The following is a 26,270-nucleotide window of genomic DNA, read 5'->3' on the forward strand; positions in this document are numbered from 1 at the left end:
GTACACCGATACACAAAATCTTGGTAAGGTTTATGAAGGTGTTGCTTGCTACATCTCTTGATCTTTGGTGGTGGATAATTTTTTTTTAGATCCAAATTCAGGTCAATGAGAACGTGCTGATTATATAACTTTAATCCATAAAGCCTTCTAAATGGTTGATGGAGATTTTGGTTATCCAAGATGGGACGAATGTTGTCTGCCGTGCTACCAGTCCAGAAAGGATTAGAAAGTGAAAAGAATCCTTGCTGCCATTTTCTTTGGGACCATCGATCTGCCCACATTTTGTTGGGTAAACCATTCATAATACTGAATTTCTTTCTTTTTGCTTAATTCCTTTCACATACGAGGCATTCAGGGTCCGTCTGACCCTCCAAAACAAAGGCTTGATTATCTGCGCTGTGACTGGTCATAGGTCGTAGAGTCCGTATTTCAGCCTTGGACACCTGGAAAAGAAAGAGATAAGAGATTGATGTGAAGCCACGGCTATAGGAGATGTTTTTGGTGGCATTGTTTTATACATTTCATGACCATTCGTGTCTTTGAAAGCCAAAAAGCATTGAGTGGTTGAGAAAACGGCTAGAATAGACCAAGACTGATGAGGACTAATAAAATGAAACAAAGACGCAGTTCATAAAATATTTGCCAAATGATGGTGGTGTCCTACAATCTCTATAAAGTAGATGAACTTGATGGATAAAGTTGGAATGAACAAGGAGGTCCTGTTAATACTGAGAGTAAGGGCCCACTGAGGGAATTTACTATGACTGGAGCAGCTGTCCATGGAAACCAATTGGCTTCTAGCTTCCATTGCCAAAGCTTAAAGGGTTGGTTGAACTTTACCAAAAAACTGCCTATGCAGGTAAGGGATGCGTCCAGACAAAAACGAATTGTCGCTTTGGCTATAGATGTATACCATGTACATCCCTCCTGAAGCCTGGCTTTGTTTTTATCTACAGGCACTCCTTACCTGTATGGGCAGTTTTTTCGGTAAAGGGGAACTAACCCTTTAATTGAACAAGACCCATTGCACTTTTGTTTTTTCATTCATTGGCTTAAATGGAAGTCAACGCCAGTAGAATCTACTAAAGCTGAATCTTAGTTGGATATTATGCTCATGACCTACATTTCCATAGTCTTTGTTCCACCTTCGTCTGTGACGGTAGAAGGAATTATGGCCCTATAATCCATATAAGTGTTAGGAATAGTGCCCCATCATTGGTGTCAGTGGAAGGAATGGTGTCCCATCATACGTGTCATTGGAAGGAATGGTGCCCCATCATACGTGTCATTGGAAGGAATAGTGCCCCATCGTCTACGTCAGTGGGAGGAATAGTGCCCTATCATTGGTGTCAGTGGAAGGAATGGTGTCCCATCATACGTGTCATTGGAAGGAATGGTGCCCCATCATACGTGTCATTGGAAGGAATAGTGCCCCATCGTCTACGTCAGTGGAAGGAATAGTGCCCTATCATTGGTGTCAGTGGAAGGAATAGTGCCCCATTGTCTGTCAGAGGAAGGAATAGTGCCCAACATTGGTGCCAGTGAGCGGAATAGTACCCCGTCATTGGTGTCAGTGGGAGGAATAGTGCCCCATTGTTGGTGTCAGTGGGAGGAATAGTGCCCCATTGTTGGTGTCAGTAGAAGGAATAGTGCCCCATTGTTGGTGTCAGTAGAAGGAATAGTGCCCCATTGTTGGTGTCAGTAGAAGGAATAGTGCCCCATTGTTGGTGTCAGTAGAAGGAATAGTGCCCCATTGTTGGCGTCAGTAGAAGGAATAGTGCCCCATCGTCTGTGTCAGTGGAGGAACAGTGCCCCATCATTGGTATCAGTGGGAGGACTAGTACCCCATCGTTGGTGTCACTGGAAGGAAAAGTGCCCCATCATTGGTGTCAGTGGGAGGAACAGTGCCCCATCATCTGTGTCAGTTGAAGGAATGGTGCCCCATCGTTGGGGGTCAGTTGAAGGAATAGTGCCCCATCGTTGGGGTCAGTAGAAGGAATAGTGCCCCACCATCTGTGTCAGTCGAAGGAATGGTGCCCCATGGTTGGTATCGGTGGAAGAATAATGTCCCGAGGGCCAGATAAAGGCAAACAAAGGGTCACATCTGGCCCCCAGGTCACAGTTTGGATACCACTGATCTGATCTACATAAATGTGACCAATTGCTGCTAGCTATACTATACCATGACCTCAATATATTTGTATATATAGACACTTGACACTTTTGGGCAACATGAGGACAAGACTGGCGAAGCACACTTCTAGGCACCAGTGCACATTTGCATCTGAATGCCATGTTAGTAAAATTGCCCCGTGAGACTATCCTCACCTCCTGGTATCATTAGATCCGGACTTCAAAGCATCAGATCATAGCGCAGGGTTGTATGCGTTAGGGTGTGAAGAGTGTGCTTCACACCTCCAGCTATAGACCGTGCGCCCCATTATCTGGAGTACGCTTCGCGCTGCAGATGTCTGCATTTTTATCTGCGACTCCCCCGTGTAAAATAATTATCACTTTTAGAAAAAAACGCATCCATTAGAGGTGCTGGAAAAAAAAATCATCAGGAGAGAGGACAAGCTGTTAGAGTAATGAAATAACGAGGCCGTGAGAAGTTTTTAGGTATTCATAGACCGGAGATGATGGGTTCAAGAGACGCTTGGCGCATGGGAGGGTGGATCGGACGGGTTAGAAATTCTATTGCAATTGGCTTTTATTTCTATACCCTACATGCAGAATCTTATATACCCTACATGCAGAATCTTATATACCCTACATGCAGAATCTTATATACCCTACATTCAGAATCTTATATACCCTACATTCAGAATCTTATATACCCTACATTCAGAATCTTATATACCCTACATTCAGAATCTTATATACCCTACATTCAGAATCTTATATATCCTACATTCAGAATCTTATATACCCTACATTCAGAATCTTATATACCCTGCATGCAGAATCTTAAATACCCTGCATGCAGAATCTTATATACCCTGCATGCAGAATCTTAAATACCCTGCATGCAGAATCTTAAATACCCTGCATGCAGAATCTTATATACCCTGCATGCAGAATCTTAAATACCCTGCATGCAGAATCTTAAATACCCTGCATGCAGAATCTTAAATACCCTGCATGCAGAATCTTAAATACCCTGCATGCAGAATCTTAAATACCCTGCATGCAGAATCTTAAATACCCTGCATGCAGAATCTTAAATACCCTGCATGCAGAATCTTATATACCCTGCATGCAGAATCTTAAATACCCTACATTCAGAATCTTATATACCCTACATGCAGAATCTTATATACCCTACATTCAGAATCTTACATACCCTACATGCAGAATCTTTCATGTGAAGGGTACTCACCCACCGAAGTTACAATGCCCTCTCTAGTCCTTGTATAGGTCAAACCTTTGGAGGGGTATAGAGGCATGTCCAGTATAAAGTTTTGTCACATTTGAGGGTTTATTGAAGGAGTTCATTGAAGGTAACAGTACACAGGTGATGGGTAAGGCCAACATGTTTCTGGGGAATTCCTCACCTCTTTATCAGGGCTGAAGTGTTGGATAGGCTTGGACTAGTAATGTGGTGCAATTTAGATGCCTATAATGAGGCTGGATCAGACTGGTTATCCATCACAGCATCACAATGTATCACATCACAGCACTAGTCCAAGCCTATCCACCACTTTAACCTTTATGAAAAGGGGGGGGGGGGGCATTTTCCCAAAACGCATTGCAGTTACCTGTGAATTATGAATTATGAAGTATGACCTGAGCTGCTGCTAAGGCAGTACAGCCAGTACTCCTGAACCGGGCCTGGGCCCCATCAGTTCAAAAAGGGGGCCCAGGAGGGGCGGTTGTACTGCCTTACTGCTGACAGCGATCCTCTTGTGGCTTCCCAGCGCTGCTGCTGGTGGAGTCTGTGGCCCCTGAAATGTGTTGGTTGTCCTTTGTTCTTTTTGTTGTAACTAATTGAACAAATAAAGATTTTGGACTCGCAATGCTATTTGTTTGCCATAGGGCTTTGTGGCTGGTATTTTTAACTCTCATTGCAAGTGGATATGGGAAAATAATTCGTTCCTAGCTTGGTCCAGCCAACTTTTTTTTTACCCCAGAGGAACCCATACAGTTAATTTTAAGATCTCTGGAAACCCCTGCCAATGATATGGAGGTCCGCTGGAAGAAAGCCCCTTACAATAGTGGTTAGAATGCCAACATACAGTGAGTGGTGCCTCGCCATTGTCTCTGCCAAGTAGTGTTGGCCCCAAAACGATGCAGGCGTCATCAGATGGGAGGACAATCGACCACCCCATGAACCCCTAATAACCTGTGGAAAATTTCACCGAGCCATGCTTGAGAATGCCGCCCTTTATAGTAAAGGTCAGAATGCCACCATACAGAGAGCTAAAGAGAAAACTGGTGCCATGCCCACTGATTCTGCCAAATAGCATTGACCCCAGAGCTATGCAGGCATCACCAAATGAGAGGTTGATCAACCGCCATTCAAGGAACCCCCAACATGCTCTGGAGGAACCCTAAAGCCTGGTGGAGAATGGCTGACTTGATCAATTGAGCCTACAACGTTGGATGTGTGTGCCTTCATTCGGCCTAGAACGTAGTAGGATGCTTTGGAAAGAAGAAAGAGGCCAGCATTTAACCTGTCAGTGTACACAAAAGGGGAAGAAGGGCGAGTAAACAGGGAAATTAAAGTGCTTCCTACAGGTTGCCAGGAGACCGCGACTCTTGGCTAAAAATTGTACTTGAAGTGTGTGCGTAGAAATCACCAACACGGCAATTCAGATTCCACCATAACCGAAACACGTTACTATACCGAGGCTAAGATTTTATGTTGTAACTCTTATTTACACCATGAAAGATGAAATTGCAAAACTGATTATGTTGTCACTCTCCGGAATAACTAGTAACTACCAACAGCTGGGAAACTAGAAGCTTACATTGTTGCCACCATCATCCTATAATACATTGTTGCCATAGATATGCCCACAATATGATATATAACACACACACACACATATATATGTATGTGTGTGTATGTATGTATGTATGTATGTGTATATATAAATATATATATATACCGTATATAATATATCTATTATATGTATATCATATTGTGGGCATATCTGTGGCAACAATGTATTATAGGATCACAGTGGCAACAATGTTTATTTTTATATATATATATATATATGTGTGTTTATATTAGGGCTGAAACAACTAATCGATTAATCGTCAACTAATCGATTATGAAATTAATCGATTAATATTTTCATAATTGATTAATCGGCCAGTAACAAAATGGGGTTAAAGTTGATGAGTCTGATGATTATTACCAGATTGACCCTTTAATAGTATATCTCTCCCTCTAATAGTGTATACGGTATATGTCCTCTAATAGTATATACGGTATATGTCCTCTAATAGTATATACAGTATATAGCCTATAATAGTATATACAGTACATCTCTAAATATATACAGTATATCTCTCTAATAGTATATACAGTATATCCCCTCTAATAGTATATACATTATATCTCTCCTCTAACAGTACGTACAGTATATAGCCTATAATAGTGTATATACAGTATCTCTTCTAATAGTATATACAGTATATCCCCTCTAATAGTATATACATTATATCTCTCCTCTAATATATACAGTATATCTCTTCTGTCTGTTATTCTCAGAGTGAATTAGATATTTTGCTCCCTAACCATATAGTTGGTTATTTATTTTACCACTGCATAGAGATATTTAATAATAAATTGCCATTTTTAAAACGTTACATATTAACCAATTAGACACCACACTTTTTTTTTTAAGGTTATTAACCGATTAATCTAACAATAATCGGCCAACTAAACGATTTTGAAAATAATCGTTAATTGCAGCCCTAATTTATATATATAATGACATTTTTCATATATATATATTCTCTCTCTCTCTCTCTCTCTCTCTCTCTCTCTCTCTCTCTCTCTCTCTCCTCTCTCTCTCTCTCTCTCTCTCTCTCTCTCTCTCTCTCTCTCTCTCTCTCTCTCTCTCTCTCTCTCTCTCTCTCTCTCTCTCTCTCTCTCTCTCTCTCTCTCTCTCTCTCCCTCTCTCTCCCTCTCTCTCCCTCTCTCTCCCTCTCTCTCCTCTCTCTCCCTCTCCCTCTCTCTCCTCTCTCTCTCTCTCTCTCTCTCTCTCTCTCTCTCTCTCTCTCTCTCTCTCTCTCTCTCTCTCTCTCTCTCTTATATATAATGGATGTGTGTATATATATATTATATATGAACATGATTTGGTAATACTGGACGGATGGTCCTGCATAGGACAATTCAGTATAATCCATTGATTTGGATGTTATGGCGCCTATGCTGCAATGGTTGGATGTTCTTGATGAGACAGATCTACGCAGTTCATATCCGAAGATCAGGAGCAAAGTGCATGGATAGTAATAATGTGGATTATATCCAAACATGGTACAGGGTTCTAGAGGAGCTGATTAAACAAGGTTCTGAAGGTGCAGTGATGTTGGGGACCCAGCCACAGGTCAAATATTATCTGCTGTACCTAAGAAACCCTTCATGCCTTGAGTTCCTCCCTCGCACTGTTCAGTTGGCCACACTGGTGGGCATCACAATGGTCTATGACCCTCAAGAACCATTCAAAAGATCATTGTAATCCATGAAAAGCATGATATGAAGAAAATGAGAGTCCCTTTAGATTTAGACTTTAATTTTCTTCATATATCTTTTCTCACCCATGGAGAATTTTGGATGCCGTGTTTATTTATATTTTTATTTATTTTTTGCAATAATATAGGCACACATAATTTTAAGGCTTGGTATGTTGGTATCTGTTTACTTGACACAACCAAAAATTGGGCATTACATTTTGTTTGTTTGCACTAAAATTTATTTTATTATATTTTTTGCTTTAAAAAAAAAATATGCATTTGATAAACAGTTGTGCAAATTAAAAAAATATATATATTTTATTCTACAGGGCCTCTGCTTTCAGAAAATTTTCTGGGGGGGGGGGGGGGGGGGGGGGGGGAGAGAAAGAGGAGGTTAAGTCATTTTGTAGCCGAAAAATGCAGAATTTTTGCAAGTGCAAGAAAAAAAATTGCTGTAGAGGAGACGTGGTTATGGAAGCCAACACCTTAGGATAAATCTGTATTTTACCAAATATTACATAGTTAATGTGCTAGAGTTGAAAAAGACACCAGTAACATAATAAAAAAAGAAAAAAAAAATTAACCGCTCTATCTACCGGGATTGGAAATTCACAGCCGCATGACTAAAATAAAGTCCCCTCTCCTTGTGTGGAAGCTTTGTGAATTCAGTCTAATGTCCGATGAACCTCTTCTATCTGCGGGGGTCATTCCTGGAGAAGTCTTGGCTGCATCTGGTCAGTCGGAAGTGAAATTTGTCTGATTTCCGGCATTCTCAGAGCAGGGAGCTTAGTTTGTTTGCACAGAGAAAGGTAACGATTGCGAGGTGCGTCACCGCCCCCCCCCCCCCCCCTCTCCACCTTTATTACAGAAGCAATTAATCTCAGTTTATCCAAATACAGGAAGGTAAATTCTCTGAGATACATGAAACACAAACACTTGTGCAACCTGCGGCCATCTGTGTGCAGGCATTTAACTCTTTACTTTGTCATCTTTTATTATTCCTTTTTATTTTGCCTGTATTATTACTCCAGATTTTGTTACTTTTTGATCAGTTATAATGACTGCAATTTCCGCTGCAGACTGAGATTGGCCTGCAGTGTAAAGTGTATCTAAACCCAAAAACATATTAATATTCAACATATTTGTTAATGGTGCCGCTAAGGGGGCTCTTTGAAGAGATTTCCTCTTACTTCTTGGTGTGTGTACAGGACAGGAAGTGAAGGAAAATGTAAACACAGATAGAAAAATAAATAAAAAAAAGACCGTCAGAGGGTTCAACCCCAGGCATGGGATGCTATGTCTGAGGATCATACCTACTAAATTACATGGTGAATATTGCCATAAAAATTTCCAAAGCATTTTGGCCATTCAGGCCTTGGTCATGGCTAAGGCCTAAGTGGACTGAAATGCATTGGAAATGTTCCTTTTAAGGCTTTTATTGCTGTGCAAGGTTCTGAGTACCGGGTTTTGGAGCTGTTTGGAATATCCCAGCAGTGGTTGTAGTGGTGTCTCATTTGTTTTCAGTAATTTCTGCAGTCCTGTCTTGTTTCTGGTTTACCAATACAGTATAAGGTCTAAGGGTTGTCACTCTAGATCAGATATCGGGATGAGTTTGGTTTTGGTCTGAACCGGGAAGACAAGCTGTGACTGCTAGGTCAATGATGTGGATGGGAGCTACATGTATACATAAAGAAGGGGGGGGGGATGCTCAGGACATGACATGATTGACCAAATAGGCCACATTGTCATATTATGTCAATAATGTGGTGCCATAGAACTAATGTGCCCATATAAGGTCAGTGATGTCACAAGCATCCCCACCCCATGTGCCACATTGTCATATTAGGTCAATGACATTGATGGCGTTGACCAAATGTGCCCATGTAAGGTCAATGATGTCATAAGCTTCCTTGCCCCTTGTACCACATGCTCATATTAAGTCAATAACGGTGGCATTGACCTAATATGCCCATGTAAGGTCAATAATGTCACAGGCCTCCCGCCTTGTGCAACATGGTCAATGAGGTTGGTGGCATTGACCTAGTGTGCTTATTGGGTCAATGAGGTTGGTGGCATTGACCTAGTGTGCCCATGTAAGGTCAACCATGTCACAAGCATTACCGCCCCTTGTGCCACATAGTCATATTAGGTCAATGATGTTGGTGACCTTGACCTAGTGTGCTCATTAGGTCAATGAGGTTGGTGGCATTGACCTAGTGTGCCCATGTAAGGTCAACCATGTCACAAGCATTACCGCCCCTTGTGCCACATAGTCATATTAGGTCAATGATGTTGGTGGCATTGACCTAGTGTGCTCATTAGGTCAATGAGGTTGGTGGCATTGACCTAGTGTGCCCATGTAAGGTCAACAATGTCACAAGAATTACCGCCCCTTGTGCCACATAGTCATATTAGGTCAATGAGGTTGGTGGAATTGACCTAGTGTGCTCATGTAAGGTTAATTGATGTCACAAGCATTACTGCCCCTTTTGCCACATAGTAATATTAGGTCAATGAGGTTGGTGGCGTTGATCTAATGTGCCCATATAAGGTCAGTGATGTCACAAGCATCCCCGCCCCTTGTGCCACATAGTCATATTAGGCCAATGATGGTGGTGTTGACCTAGTGTGTCCATGTAAGGTCAATGATGTCATAAGCATCCTCTCCCTTGTGCCACATGGTCATATTAAGACAATGACGTTGGTGGCATTGACTTAATGTACCCATGTAAGGTCAATAATGTCACAAGCCCCCCCCCCCCTTGTGCCACATGGTCAATGAGGTTGGTGGCATTGACCTATTGTGCCCATGTAAGGTCAATGATGTCACAAGTATTACCGCCCCTTGCGCCACATAGTCGTATCAGGTCAATGATGTTGGTGGCAATGATGTAATGTGCCCATATAAAGTCAGTGATGGCACAAGCATCTCCACCCCTTATGCCACACATATTAGGTCAATGACCATGGCATTGACCCAGTGAGCCCATATAAGGTCAATGATGTCACAAGCATTACCACGCCTTGTACCACATGGTCATATTAGGTCAATGAGGTTGGTGGCATTGACCTAGTGTGTCCATGTAAGGTCAATGATGTCACAAGCATCCCCACCCCTTTGTGTATGTCAGTTGTGCCATGGGAAATCCCACCTGCAGCTCAAGCTGACTTCTGTATACAAAAGAGGGGGGGGGGGGGGATCTAATGAAGCCAACACATCTAAGGACTGGTAAGCTGCAATATATGACATTTTGGGGTTTAGATTTATTTATATTTAACAGGTTGAGGGCCATAAAGAAGTGGTGAGATGGCCACATGCTTTTAAAGTGGTTGTAAACCCTTACAAACCACTTTGACCTACAGGTAAGCCTAGATTAAGGCTTACCTGTAGGTCCAAGCAATATCTCCTAAACCTATATGGTTTAGGAGATATTTGCCCGAAAACGGGCACCGGTCTACGGCGCATGCGCCGTAGACAGCGGCGCGCAGGCGCACTGAACGCGGCAGTTCCAAGAATGGAGCTGCCGCATTTGTCGACTCCCGTGAGCATTCGCGGGAGTGATGTCATCGCGGCTTCGCCGAATGACAGCGGCGGAGCTGCGAGACGCCACCAGCAAGATGGATGCGGCGGACTACAGGGGACAGCGCGACTTCGCTGGCTCCTGTGTCAGGTAAGTGACACATAATGGGCTACTATGCGATGCGATGCACAGTAGTCCATTATGCTTTGCCTTTGCAGGGAAAAAAAGAGGAAGTAAACTCATCAGGGTTTACTTCCTCTTTAAGAAAAACACCAGTTTGATGTGATTATTTTTGTTTTACCTTTTCCTACCCTATCCAAATCCGAACAAAAACAATGCCTATGACTGACTGTAGAGTAGAAACACGTTGGGCAGAGTTTAGGCTTGTGATGTCATCGCGCACGCCAGAGGAAGTTTCGGCAGTGCCATATTTGCTCTTCTAAACACGAGTATACCCGTTTTTCATGTCAGTGCAACATCTTAATAAATTTTAAGTGTTTTTAATTTGCTACACTATGAGCTTCTGTCCTCCTTTGCCTCAAAAATAAGAATTGTGGTTGATTTTATACAGAATCATATAAAGCACTTTAAAGTGATAGTGCACCTATTTTTAGTAAAAACAAAAAATAAATTTTGGCTAGAGTCACATTTTTTTTGGCGGTGTGCTATTAGTAAATGTGCTTCTGCTTTAAGCAAGCCCATCGCTGTCAGCTGAGGTAAAGTCGGTGTTGGAGGTAGGGCAGCGCGTTTGCATCCAGATGTGTCGTTCCCGGTGTGTGGGAAAGGCAGCGGTGACCTTGTACCTCGGTGTGTACATGAAAACAGGACGCTGGCTCTTTTCCTGCCCAGCTGTCTGTCTAATGCGCCTTCCCCAAACACTGTAAGTCAGTAATCTGTTAATAGCCAGCCTCGTCTGGGACAGGTGCCGCGAGCTTAGCCCCTAGGTGCAGGCTGACTCACTTCCCAGGTATGGCTGAGAGCGGTGAGTAATGGGTCGCAGAGAGCAGGACCACCTCCTTGGCGGTGCACGCCGTATCTGACGAGCTGATAATTATGGGGGTTGACTCTCCAGACGAGCCCCCCCCCCCCTACCTGGGTCTCCTCTATTCGGTCACATAATGAAACAAAAGCTGAGGAGCATTTTTCAGCCAAGCTTTGGATGGCAACAAAGACCAAAGGGTTGAACCCAACATTTTTCTATCAATACTGCAAAATTCACGAACGTGTTGGAGGTTGGCTGCTTTGAACATTAGGATGTTTTGTTTTTATGTAGACCAAAGCTGGTGTAAAGTGGTTGAACTTGTCTGGTACGTTCCATGGTACTAGCCAACGTTTCAAAATGATTAGGATGGACACCTGCTGAGCACATGGATGCAATAAAATTGGACGTCACATCGCATGTTTTTGCCTAGTGCCCAACTGTCCCCGATTTTCGAGGCGCTGTCCAGCTTTCAAAACTAATCTCGCACCTTCAGCTTTTCTCCTTAGCTGTCCCCAGGGCCGTTTTTAAGGCAGGGCAAAAGGGGCAGCTGCCCTGGGCCCTGTCATTGTTGTGGGGCCCAAAGCAGCTGCTTCATACTTGCCAACTATCCTGGTTTAAATTCCTTCGTCCCTTGAGGTTTTAGTCCTGTGCCGTGTTCCGATATCTAGGGCGGCACAATGGTGTAGTGGTTAGCACTCTCACCTAGCAGTAAAAAGGGTCGCTGGTTCGAATCACAACCACGACACTACCTGCCTGGAGTTTGCATGTACTCCTTGTGCCTGCGTGGGTTTCCTCCGGGTACTCCGGTTTCCTTCCACACTCCAAAGACATGCAGGTAGGTTAATTGGCTTATGTCCAAAATTGGCCCTAGTATATGAATGGGGACCTTGGATTGTGGGCTCCTTGAGTGTAGGGACCAATGTGAGTGTGCAATGTACAGGGATAGGGGTTAGGGTTGCCACCCTTTCTTCAAGTCAAACCCGAACACTTTAGCGGCGCACAGCAATTTGTTTTTATACATATATTTTGCTATTAAATAACATTTCTAATCATATGGAGTCAATAACAAGGGCCCCCTTTTACATCTGGACTCTCAGAGTTCCCTTTCACTATAAGGGCGACTCTGCAGACTCTGATGTAAGGGAGAACTCTGGGGAGTAAGGGATGCTCTGGGAACCATGATTTAAGGGGTAACACAGAGAACTCTGATGTATGGAGAGGACTCTGATGTAAAAGGAAACACTGTGACCTCTGGTGTAAAGGGGAACTCTGATGTAAGGGGTTACCTGAGAACCCTGACACTCTCAGCTTAGACAACTGCATGCAGCAACCCTGCTGGGAAGCCATAGCCCAGTCTAAATAATGTGTTCGGGTTTAAGGCAGTCTGAAACCTGGACACATGATTCTAAACCCGAACTGTCTGGGTGAATCCTGGACAGGTGGCAACCCTAATAGGGGTAGACACTCACTCAGGTTGAACTGGATGGACTGGTGTCTTTATTCAACCTTACTAACTATGAAACTATCTCAGTGAAGTGCTGCTACTAATGCTGCCCAGCTCTGTCTTATTGTTGTGTAAAGATGACCCACCTTCAGACCCTGTGTTTACATGTAAATTACCGGCATTCATATGTAAATAGGGGCAGCCAGCGGCATTGATATGTATATCATGCCCCCGTGAGATCATATCCACAGTAATCTCTAGCAACCAATCAACAAGCAGAAATCATGTGCTGTAACCTTTAGCAACTAATCAGTGAGCCATAATGTGTGCTGTAACCTCTAGCAACCAGTCAGTGAGCGGTAATGATACACTGTAACCTCTGGCAACCAATCACAATAGCTGCCTGATCTGATTCAGTAAACTTATTTTGAGTCTAGCTGCTATTTATTGTATGTCTCAGAGCAGGTGGAGAGCGAAAGTGCATGGGGGGGGGGGGGGAAGATAAGTTTTGCCCAGGGTCCAATCAATATTAAAGACGGTCCTGCCTGTCCCACTAAGGATGCAAGAACACCTGAGCATTTTCTAGCTCAAAGCTCCAAAACTTTGGAGGAGAAAAAAAAAAAATACATGTAACTATGTAACTGGCCGTACCCATTACTATCTGATTCCACGACCTCCATTAAAATGACCTAAATGTTCTGAACAGATTTGCACAATTGTAGCACGTTATTGGATGCCATTAATCCAACCATTTCAGAGCCATGAATGCCCTTTTGGTAATCAAAAACGCAAAGCTCAACTTGGGTTCTCCCCGCATCACAAGGGTTACATGTATGTTAGATCTTGAGGGGGCTGAAAATCTCTTCCTTGCGTTACACTTTACTCTGGACTCCTTCATTGCTCTCCTGTGGGGTGGTCCCTCCGCATCATCACATACAATGCAGGGGGCTATTGACCCTGCAATCCAGCCATTCTCGACTAGGGTTCCTCCAGAGGTGGCTAGGGGTTCATTGAGCTTTGGCCGATTTTTACCTCCTGTTTTGATGGTGCCTGCATACTTCTGAGCCAATGCCACTCTGCGGTGCCAGCGGTAGGACACCAATAATCTTTATAGCTCTCTGCAAGAGGGCCATTCTTACCACCGCTGTAAAATAAAAGGGCATTCTTCTGACCACCAAAGTAAGGGGCATTGTTCCCATTGACCCCCAATGAATGTGTTTTTATCAGGGGTTCCCCCGAGACCTGAAAATTATTTTAAGGGTTCCCCTGGGGTAAAAAGGTTGAGAAGGGCTGCTGTAATGTGCACAGAGGAGGCAGGGGTGCAACTACGGCCTGATGCACCTTTTAGAGAGGAGTAACGCGAGCATTCACGTTACTGGGAGGGAGCCTAGAGGAGCAAGGAGTAAGGCAAAGGCGTAACTAGTACCTCCCGGGCTCTTGTGCAAGAAACCATGACGGGGGAGGGTGGGGCCCTGACCACCAAGGGGGCCTTTTCCATTGGTCCTGGGGCCCTTCCCACTGATTCCCAAAGCCCTTTACTCCTATCGCAGGCCTCCTTTTTACTTTTCTGCAATTTTGGTGGGTGCGTGCCATAGACTGCAATGTGAAATCACAAAAAGTCTCAAGGAAATTGCAAACAAGTTGGGGGTTGCGGCGTTGTGAACTGATCCCTTATTCTGCAGTGGGGCCCCCCTGCCTGTCACCTTGGGGCCCACTGCAGAATGCAAGGGCACGGTTGCAAATGCGACCTTTGTGACCCTGGTAGATCCACCACTGGAGTGAGGAAAGTATGACTTCTTATCCCTACACCCCTAGACTGAAAAAAGTTAACCCTTGCAGTTTGGGGGGCACCACTGTTAGGGCATTTTTTTTTTTTTTTTTTATATTGTACCCGTAGTTGGGCTTTAAGGTGTCACCTTTTTCCTTTTGCTTCCATTCCTGCTCTTCTTTGCCAGTTTACCCCACACATCCTCTGCCTACATGTGTCGGGGCGTTTTTTACGACTTTCAGTGGTGAACAGAAATTCCCCAAGGTGTGGGAGTGACGAGATTTCTACTGATTGCATAACGATCGTCTATAAATAGGCGCCAGAAGCCTCCTTCACCCTCAGAGTCACCGCGATGACATCATGACGCATCGTCCTGTGCGGTGTGTGCCCCCGGCAGTCGCACTGTTGGCTGCTCTGCGTCTGCCGCTATAGAGGCAGCCGCCCTCCATGTTTTGTAGAGTGTGAAGGCGACAAAATATCCGTCATCGTCAATGAAGTGTGTCCAAGATTGTTTCGATTTCCCTCGTCTCCTCTGTAATTACAGGTCACACTACCAAGGGTCAGACTTGGGGACCCTGTCACCAACTTCAAATATCGGCAGGTAAAAGCATGAAAAAAAAAATTAAGTAATGTAAATGCAGCATTTTTCTTTTCTGGGAGTTTTTAATTGTTGTCTGTGCTTGTCTTTCGAATTACTGTCTGTGCTGGCCCAGCTCCTCCCGCCTTACACATCCTAGCCCTCTTGTCTTTTGAATTACTGTCTGTGCTGGCCCAGCTCATCCTGCCTTACACATCCTAGCCCTCTCCTCTTCTGGGAGTGTCTTACTGTCTCTGCTGGCCCAGCTCTTCCCTCCACATCCTAGCCCTCTCCTCTTGTGGGAGTGTCTTAGTGTCTGTGCTGGCCCAGCTCTTCCTTCCTTCCTTCCTTCCTTCCACGCCATAGCCCTCTCCTCTTCTGGTAGTGTCTTACTGTCTGTGCTGGCCCAGCTCCCACCTTACACATCCTAGCCCTCTTGTCTTTTGAATTACTGTCTGTGCTGGCCCAGCTCCTTCCTCCTTGCACATCCTAGCCCTCTCCTCTTCTGGGAGTGCCTTACTGTCTATGCTGGCCCAGCTCCTCCCTCCTTACACGTCCTATGTCTCAGGTTGCGGTGCGACCACAGAGGAAACCTAGAGACTATGTTGGTGAGTAATTTCTACTAAAAATAAGGTGAGGGCGCCTACAATTGTACAGCAAGAGACAATAAATGGATTAAATGAACTCATATACACACAAAGCTCTCACAGGTCGTCCTCAGCCTTGGCTGGAGACTGGGGGGGGGGGGGGGGTTATGTGTAAATGAGTTTGTTTAATCCGACTTCGGATAAATTTGTATTTGTTAGGTTCACGAACAGCTAAATTTGAAAGCAAATTCAAATACTTATTATTTAGTAGTTTAGTAATCGATAAGTTGTTATTAGTTTGTTATTATTTAAGATTCTCGGATTTTCGTTCTTTAGAATTTTCGGATTTTCATTCTTATTTTTCGGAATTTCGAATATTTGAGTTTCCAAATATTATTTATTTTTAATTTTTTTGTTAATTCGGATATTTAATGAATATATCGAAAATAATATATAAAAAATATTAATTTGGAATATAACTAATTGCACATGTCTACAATGTAAACTTTTTTTTGCAACAAGAAATCTGAGCCAGGGATTTATTAACCTTTAGCTTACCGCAATATATAACTTTAATATATAACTTTTAATAATTTTTAAACTAAGTGTCCTTTTATTCTTTAGTGTCTCTGCAAAAAACTAAACAAAAAAAAGTGTGTGTGTGTGTGTGTATATATATATATATATATATATATATATATATATATATATATATATATATATATATATATATATATATATATATATATTATTATTATATATATTTTTTTTCATTAAAGTGTATTTTCTTAAAAAAAAAAAAAAATATATATATATATATATATATATATATATATAAAAAAATTTATTATATATACATTGCGGTCTGCAAGTTGTTTATTGTGATTATGGCTGAAGATATCGGACATAACCCCAGTACTGTTTTTGTTCTGCAGGCGGCTGTCTTTCTCATGAGCCGATGGAACGTTTTTGCTGGTGTTTCTCGGGCTTACAGTTTCTGCCGGTTCACCCAAAAAGCCATCCAGCAATGCTGCCGGCTGCTCCCATAGGCGATCAACTCTATGGCCTTGGAGGACCAGAATGACGTCATGACGTCGCTTCCAGTCCAGGCTGGAATTTTTTTTTTTAAAGCAAAAGATCAAAAAATGATTTTGCTTTTAAGGCTCGGCTCACATTGGTGCGATGCGGGAAACCCTGCGAATGCAGTGCGGGTTCCCGCATCGCACCTGACTCGCAGGCAGTCCACCCTGCCCTGTGCGAACCGCTGCGGTTGTCAATACAAAGTTAATGACACCCCCCGCCAGATCTGTTTCCATATCGCAGTGCGTACTCTCAATTCTGACAGGAGTTGGAGCGCATGGTTGTGAACACCCATGAGCTCCAATTCTGGTGCGGACAAAAAACAAAGGGGGTCCTGTGCGAGTTTGGTTCGAATGCGATGCAAATTCAGCCAGACAAAATTCACATCGGACAGACATCGCATGTGATCTGCACAGCAGTGTGGTGCGAATCGCATGCGACATCTGGCATCGCATCAATGTGAACCCAACCTTCAGGAAAAGAAGAGATTTGGGGTCTTTTCTGACCCCAGATTTCTCCTTAAAGAGGACCTGTCATCCTTATTTCTATTACAAGGGATGTTTACATTCCTTGTAATAGGAATAAAAGTGATAAAAAAAAAATAAAAAAAAAATTTAAGGGACAGTGGAAAAACTAAAAATTTAATAAATAATAAAAAAAATGTGCGCATGCACATTCAAACCACACATGTGAGATATTGCCACGAACGTTAGAGCAATAATTCTAGCACTAGACCTCCTCTGTAACTCTAAACATATAACCTGTAAATGCTTTTAAAGCATTGCCTAGGGAGATTTTGAAGTACCGTAGTTTGTCGCCATTCCATGAGCATGTGCAATTTTAAAGCGAGACATGTTGGGTATCTATTTACTCGGCGTAACCTCATCTTTCATATTTTACCAAAAAAAAAAAAATGGGGTATTTATTATGTTTGTTCTTTTTTTTTTTTTTTTTTTTATTCATTAAAGTGTATATATTTTTTTTCAAATACATTTATATATTATGACATTTTAAATACATTAAATACATTTAAAACTTTTAAACCTTTAATACTTTTCATTTGCCATTTTATTCTCTAGTGTCTCTGCAAAAAAAAAAAAATATTTATATATATATAATTTTTTTTTTTTTTATGTATTTGAAAAAATACACTTTAATGAATATATAATATATTCATTAAAGTGTATTTTTTTCAAATACATAAAAAAAAAAAAAAAAATTATATATATATATATAATTTTTATTTTATTTTTTTGCAGAGACACTAGAGAATAAAATGACACTTTGTTTAAAGAGTATTAAAAGTTTTAAATGTATTTAAATAAAATTTATTTATATATAATGTATGGGGGTAATTTTCTAGTAAAAAATACAGATTTGTAACAAAGAATGTCAGAAAAAAGGCCTGGTCAGCAAAAATTATATGGAAGGTAAATCGGCGCGATTGTTGCCCAACGGCGCTAATCTTGGTCTGGCCATTGAGGATCCTCTGCTCACTAATGATCGTTTCTAGCAGAAATCGGGCGCCGTTGAACGTATCCCACTCACATAGGTATCCTTGGCAAGGCCGGCTCGCTGCTTTTTCAGAATTCCCCCGGGGTAAACGGCAAGCGTTGCGTAAATGGGAAGAGTAATCCCTCGTTCTGCGGAATTAAAAACTAATTTGCATGAAGTGAAACTCTTGTTTTTCCGGTTGTTGGGAAATGAATCTGATTGAGGAGTGGAAATCTGCACCACAAAGCAGATAAATAGAATTGCCCAGATTTCACATCCATGTACTGTAGTCCAGCATCAGGGCTGCTGTTAGAAACCACGGGGGAGCCCCCATACAGCCTACCTGACAGGACCCCCCGGCCAAAAGTGACTGAGGACATTGATTTATAAGTCCCTTTCCTTGCAGTCTGAGCTGCACAGCTGAATGAGTAGGAAACACTCTGAGGCTTCCTGCTTTCACAAACTGAAGCATAGTAAATAGTTCACTATGCATCAGTGATGATTGGACAGGGGAGTGATTGGTACCGATCACTCACTGTGTTCATTCGGGAAAGGAAGGGGCTAGTAAATTACATATTTACCACCCCCTTCCCCCCACTTTCTATCTATCCGCCGCTAAAGTGTTCGGGTTTGGCTTGGAGATAAGGAGGTAAACCCTAGACATGAAGGAAGGGTGAAAGAAAAACACGAGCACCCTTTAATTTCTACAAGGACTTTTTACAGCACCGTGGCAGACAGACGGGTGGTGATTGTGCTCACAGTCCATTGACCCTTCCTCCAGCTCATTAACTACAGGACTGTACCTCCATGGAGGAAGAGTCTGCAGGAGCCTGGCACTGTGCCCGCCATCCACTGATCCTGGGGGCAATGCTTTGCAGGCTCCTGTGGACAAAAAAAAATACACTTTTATTTTTTGCAAGAATAAAAAAAAGTGCATTTTTATTTCTTTAAGGTGGACAACGCCTTTCAGCAAGTAGAAAGTATTTTGTTCATTAACTGGGTCAGTGGTGTAACAGAAGCCATAGCAGCCCACACATGTAATATGGGGCCCTAGGGTAGGAGGGGGAGGGGGTGGGGGCATTAGAGAGGCTGTTAAACTGAAGTGAAGTTTCCAGTAGAGAAGAGCCGAGGTCACATCTCAGGATCCTCTCTAGTCACAGATCCCCCTCTGATCCCCCTCTGATCCCCCTGATCCCCCTCTGTGCACCAAGAAGCATCTACTTCTATGTCTCAGCCCTGTAGCTTTATTGCCCTATGAACTTCCGCTACAGAATGAAATTACCCCGGTGGGTCTAAAGCAGCCACAAATCCCAGAGATTCTCCTTCTAGGTCGGCTGGGTTTTGTAGTTCTACAAAAAAAGGGAAGTTAGGATTTAATGATGTTTGTATTGGGGTTAGATAGTAATTGTATGCAACAACATTCATCATTTTGTCTTATTATAAAATATAATTTATTATTACTATTTTATTATTCATTTTATTATTATTATTGTATGCTTTTTATTGTATTATAATATAATTTACTATATTATTCTTATGCCATTTTTATTTTATTATTATTATTTTACTATATTATTATACTATTTTATTATTAATATTCTTCATTTCATAATTTTACATTTTATTTTAATATTTACTTTTGATATTATTTGTATTGTTTTATTAGAACATAATTTTTATTATTATTAGACAATTTTATTATTGTTTATTATTATATTATAATTGACATTATTCATATTATGTATGTGGAAAAAAGTTGCGCTACTAATAAATGTGAACAAATAATAAATCAGCAGCTAGCATCAACAATTTAGTGGATTGTGAAATAAAATTAAACTATTATTATAATTATTTTTCTTCTTTTAGCGCTGCATTTTATATTTTTCATTATTAATATTATGACTATTGTTATACTATAATATTATTTCATATTTGATTATCAAATAATATTTACTTTGATATTAAATATAATTAGCTATTACCATTATTTTAATATTTCATTATTGTTATTTTAACAATATTTACTATTTTATTATACATTTTTATTATTATTCACATTTTTATTATTTATTTTATCATAAATTACAATTTTTTTTATTACTATTTTATTATGATTTATTATAATATCATTTATTATGATATATATACACATGAACTTTAATGGCATCCCAGTCTTAGTCTGTAGGGTTCAATATTGGGTTGGCCCTGCCCTTTGCAGCTATAACAGCTTCAACTCTTCTTGGAAGGCCGTGCACAATGTTTAGGAGTGTGTCTATGGGAATGTTTGATCATTCTTCCAGAAGAGCATTTGTGGGGTCAGGCAATGATGTTGGATGAGAAGGCCTGCGCTTAGGCGCTGATGTTGGATGAGAAGGCCTGGCTCTAATTTATCCCAAAGGTGTGTCCTATCAAATGCAGCCACTGTACAGCATCGAATGCAGCCTTGCTATGTCCCATCAAATGCCGCCACTGTGACATCAAATGCAGCCTCGCTGTGCCCCATCAAATGCAGCCTCGCTGTGCCCCATCAAATGCAGCCTCGCTGTGCCCCATCAAATGCAGCCTCGCTGTGCCCCATCAAATGCAGCCTCGCTGTGCCCCATCAAATGCAGCCTCGCTGTGTCCCATCAAATGCAGCCTCGCTGTGCCCCATCAAATGCAGCCTCGCTGTGCCCCATCAAATGCTGCCAGTGTGCCCCCCACCCGCCGCCTGTACTTACCCTGTCTCAGTGGCGATGGGACAGCTCCTCGATGCTCCTTGATGTCTTCTCCCGTCCTCTGCTACGATTAAATGCCTGATAGGTGTCCAATCACAGTGCCTGTCGTTTCAGCCAACCAAATGATGGGTAACGGATCCAAGCACCTGATTGGCGGAGAGGCGGTTTAGCGCTAGGAATGCAGATATTTATTCGCTTTTCTAACACAGCTGAGTGACCTGCGAACCAGCATGGCGCTCACAGTTCACCCTTTTTTGACGCCTATTAGAGCCTATGGCTCTTATCAGGTACTTCAAGACCTCCCCCCCAGCCGCTGTAATTCAGACGCCCTGTTCCTGAAAAGGGGCCGGACGCCTGAATAGGGGGTGGCAGAGGCGGCCATAGCTAGATCCATCCAATGCATGAACCTATCTATTGGTGATAGAGGGGGTGGCAGGAGAGAAGGGGCGGCGCCGGTGCGTCCATACTGGGAGACAGCAAATTTTACACTGTTATACAAGCTGTACACTCACTACTTTACATCGTAGCAAAGTGTCATTTCTTCAGTGTTGTCACATGAAAAGAAAAGAAGAAAATATTTACAAAAATGTGAGGGGTGTACTTACTTTTGTGAGCTACGGTATATACATTACCGTTTTTTTTTCTCCCTCCTGAAATCTGTCCCTTTTTTAACTTTCCCGAACATCTGCGCTTTTAACAGATTGTTCAGACAAGTTAGAGACTAACCACCATATTTTAATTATTTTTTTTAGGGCTTCTCCTATGTTTATATTATTATTGCTACTAAAACGTCTCCATTGCTCTGCTCCCTCGTAGGGCGCCGACTCCGCTGGCACCTCTCCTGCTGCCCGTCCTTGATTTAGACATACTTCATGTTGAGATTAATGACACGGATTGTCACAGTTGACGCTGCCGGCTGCTACAAAAAGAATTGCCCCGAGGGGCCCCAATGTTGGAAGTTCCACCCCTCAGAGGGGTACGGGGGATGTCCTCTTCATGCCTGTTCCTGCAGCTGGTTACCGGGGGTGCGCCAGGCAGCGCAGTGCAGGTGTTCAGTGACAGTTATGAAGGTTGGCCGTGCATAAAGTTGCCCGTTTTTTGCCCCTACCTTGCTCATGTAAGCGCCTCTGGGAGGGTGGGGGGGGGGGGGCGCCTTACACAACATGACTCCAATATTGCTGTAAACCAACATCGCTAGTCGCTAACAACAAAAAAACAAAACTTTGGTCTTGTCTCCATCGAGGCGCACGTTCCCAGCCTACCCTACGGAGGAGAAGAGCGGCCTCCCTTCCCTTCAGACACAGCCGCCCAGCTCATGGTGACACCTCTGCTGCTGCTGCAAGATGATTGCTAATGTAACAGCTGCTTTGATGGATGGGAGCTGGGAGATGACCTGGGGGGCCAATTTCATGCACAGAGTTAACCCTCGCTGTCTGCTGGGAAGGTTTTTTTTTTTCTAATGACAAATCTCTTACAGATGTGAGATGTTCTAGAGTGAGATGGAACGAGGAAAAAAAAAAGAAAAAAAAAAACGTTGAACATTTCGGGAGACTCCTGCTAATGTTTTTAGATGTTTGCAGGTTACGTCGCTCTTGCTGCCAGATCCTTATGGCCAATACGAATTCCTAAGTGGAAGTCGGGCAATTATCAGCATTTGCCCAAAGGGTGTGTGTGGTTTGCTAGTTGTAAGAAAATTGTGATGGGGTCTTTGACCTCTGTTTCCTTCTAATTAGTAATCTCACTTGTAAGGATTCTGGCTGGATATGATCCCGTGACTGTGGATTTAGCCTTTATCCCTCCTTGGCATTTTCCTATTATTTCTTGGCCTTTATCCATGTCCCTGCCCAATGCACACCTGTAGCTCACTAGATCAACCCATGAATATACACTCTATATGGCCAAATATATATGGAGTTCAGATGTCCCCAGTGAAGGGTCTTGTTAATACTCCATCATATAAAGACAGTTTAAACAATTGTGCTCTTCCTTCCTTGTGATAACAGCGGAAGACCCTTTTCTGTTCCAGCAAGACTGTGCCCCAGTTTGGTGCAGAGGAACGGGAGTGTCCTGCACAAAGCCCCGACCCTAACCCTACTGAACACCTTTGGTATGAATTGGAACACAGATGGTGAGCCAGTCTTCTCATCCAACTAACTGACCTCAACTTTACTGGACACCTATGGGATGAATTGGAATAGCGATGGTGAGCCAGGTCTTCTCGTCCAACTAACTGACCTCAACCCTTCTGAACACCTTTTGGGGTGAATTGGAATACCTATGGTGAGACAGGTCATCTCATCCAACTATCTGACCTCAAATCAACTAAACACCTTTGGGAGGAATTGGAACACCAATGGCGAGCCAGGTCTTCTCATCCTGCTACCTGATCTCAACCCTACTGAACAACTTTGGCATGAATTGGAACACCGATGGTGAGCCAGGTCTTCTCATCCAAATAACTGACCTCAACCCTACTGGACACCTATGGGATGAATTGGAACACCTATGGTGAGCCAGGTCTTCTCATCCTGCCAACTATGGGATGAATTGGACGAGAAGATCTGGGATTCATCCCAAAGGTGTTCAGTAGGGTTGAGATCAGGTAGCAGGATGAGAAGATCTGGCTCACCATCGGTGTTCCAATTCATCCCATAGGTGTCCAGTAGGGTTGAGGTCAGTTCGTTGGAATACTGATGGTGAACCAGGTCTTCTCGTCCAACTAACTGACCTCAACCCTACTGAACACCTATGGGATGAATTGGAACACCAATGGTGAGCCAGATCTTCTCATCCTACTACCTGATCTCAACCCTACTGAACACCTTTGGGATGAATTGGAATATCGATTGTGAGCCAGATCTTCTCATCCTGCCAACTATGGGATCCAATTCATCCCATAGGTGGCAGGATGAGAAGACCTGGCTCACCATCAGTGTTCCAATTCATCCCATAGGTGTCCAGTAGGGTTGAGGTCAGTTAGTTGGACGAGGAAGACCTGGTTCACCATCGGTATTCCAACTAACTGACCTCAACCCTACTGAACACCTATGGGATGAATTGGAACACCGATGGTGAGCCAGATACTCTCATGCCCCTGGAAGACGTTACCTATAACGAAACGGCGTAGGGAGGAGCGACGTACTGACGTCACCGCGATCTACGCTGGACCCGGAAGCGACGGGCAGTGTTACTAAGCCGGCCGGCGAATTTGTTTGTTTTACAAAGCAAAGTTTTTTCTACTTGATGTAAGTGCAATCTTTTTTATTATATTAAATTTCGTGACTATATCACACTATGGCGATTCCTTTCGTTATTATATGTGCTGGGCAATGAGCGGTGTGGCCGTAGGATTTTTCTAACCATTGGAATAAGCGGTGTGGCCGTAGGATTCTTCTAACCATTTGAACCAAGCGCTTAAAGAGGATACACCCTCCATGCAGTCCTGACTCAGAGGAAGCGTTTTTGATTTGGCGATATCTGGTCTCTGAGATGGGATCAGTGTAGCTGGTAAGCGGCAGTAGTGTTGGTGGTGGAAGTCCTCTTTTTTCCTGCAAACTCTGATGACACTTTTCCTATATCGGTGTGGTGTGTTTAAAACACGTTGGAGATTACAAGCAAAACGTTTTTTGTTGATGGGATGATGGACTAATATTTGAACATTAGTATATGCATTTCCCTGTCTGTACTTTGTTAATATTTTTTGATTTCATGCTTTATTTATTCACTCATTTGCTTCACATAGCATTTATCGGATCAGTATAGCGCAGCTTATTTGGGAATAATTATTTGAATTGTGGGTATCTCACGGTTAAAGCTGCTGCTGCGTTTATAATTCACAATTTTTTTATTTATTTTTTTTAATTTTTTTGTTTCATTACTTCACATTAAGTTTACATAGGAACAGCGCTGTATTTTTTAGGTTTTTATTCTCATCCTGCTGCCTGATCTCAACCCTACTGAAAACCTTTGGGATAAATTGGAACACAGATGGTGAGCCAGGTCTTCTCATCCTGCTTAGGGACCCAAAGGATGGATGGATGGCTGTGTTCACAAACTCCTCAAGCAGCTGCTGATAGGGTGCATGGAAGACATTCACAGTCTCCGAAGGCCAGAACAGAGCTGAAGCCACCTCCACCACCGCGAGGGGAAGTAGAACATTCAATTCATTGCAAAGATTTTCTGTAGTGTTGAGGTCAGGGCTCTGTGCAGAACACTCAAGTTCCTCCACACCAAACTGGTCACACCATGTCTTTATGGAGCTGACTTTGTACACAGGGGAGGGGGGCACAGTCATACTGGAACAGAAAAGGGTCTTCACCAAACTGTTACCACGAGACTGGAGGAGCACAATTGTCTACAATGTGTATAAAGCAGCAAGTCTCTGCCAGTCTATGGAAAATATGAAGACTGGTGGCTTATCTGTGAATGCTTGAGACCCTGAGCAGCTACCAGGTTCTATAGACTGGCAAAGCCTTGATGGTTTCTATGCGTGTGTGTGGGGGAATTTTGCGCATGCACACTGCGGGTCTCTGCCCGATTTACAAAAGTTGACAGAGCCCAATGGTGTGTCTGCGCATGCCTGAGATTACACATAAGCTTTCTTTGCATGCTTAAGGGGACTCTTGCGCACGAGCAGACATGCCTCGGCTCTCTGCCAGGCCCATGAACATGTGGTGTGCCCTAAACATGAGCAAGCTATCATGCTGAAATTATCATGCCTGCCTAGGTGAGGATTCAGGAAGTGAAAGATGATAAACTATCATCATACCTTTTTATAGCAAAACTATACTCCCACAAAAAGTTGAAGCTCAAAATTTACACCACATTTTGCCACGTTTAACAGCTGAAAAACTCTTCAAACACAGTAGGTCTGGGGGGTTGTTTTCCAGCTTGAAAACGCCCCTGTCAAACAAAAACACAGATAAAACCCCGTGTGTGCATGGACACATAGGATAGCATGCTGGGGAGTTCACCGCCTGTAGAAAAAAACGCCTGACGCCCAAGGCAGCAGCTGTAAAAACATCCAGTGTGCATGAGGCCTAAGTGCGTATTTTAATATTAATGAATTGCCAACCGCGCTATTGCTGAATGACGGTTACAGCGCGGCTGACCAGTTCTGGGAGGCCATCATATGACATCCTTCAGTGATCGCGCCCGCTGCGGCACGCAGGCAGCATGCTCTGTGATCTCCTCCATAGATCGGGCACTGATGAGCAGCCCTGATGGGCACCGATTGACAACACTGATGGGCACTGATAGGCTGCACTGTTGAGGTGGCACTGATGAGCATTGATAGGCACTGATAGGCTGCCCTGATGGACACTGCTGATCACAGATTGAGGTAAAGAGATGATCAGCGGCTCTTTACCACATGATCAGCTGCGTCCAATCAGCTGTGTCCAATCCAAAA

The 26,270-nt window shown here is 42.9% G+C and overlaps 1 long non-coding RNA gene across 1 annotated transcript in view; it reads right to left on the reverse strand.

The window, feature by feature from the left end:
* Positions 1-311: 311 nt before the first annotated feature.
* Positions 312-26,270, reverse strand: part of LOC143935068 (uncharacterized) — a 152,067-nt gene continuing 126,108 nt past the window's right edge. The window contains exon 3 of the long non-coding RNA XR_013263455.1: positions 312-443. This is a non-coding gene — a long non-coding RNA (uncharacterized LOC143935068). The remainder of the gene's footprint in view (positions 444-26,270) is intronic.

This window comes from Lithobates pipiens, unplaced genomic scaffold, assembly GCF_037356315.1.
Source record: "Lithobates pipiens isolate NorthernLeopardFrog02 unplaced genomic scaffold, aLitPip1_a1.2 Scaffold_28, whole genome shotgun sequence".
Taxonomy (NCBI): Eukaryota; Metazoa; Chordata; class Amphibia; order Anura; family Ranidae; genus Lithobates; species Lithobates pipiens.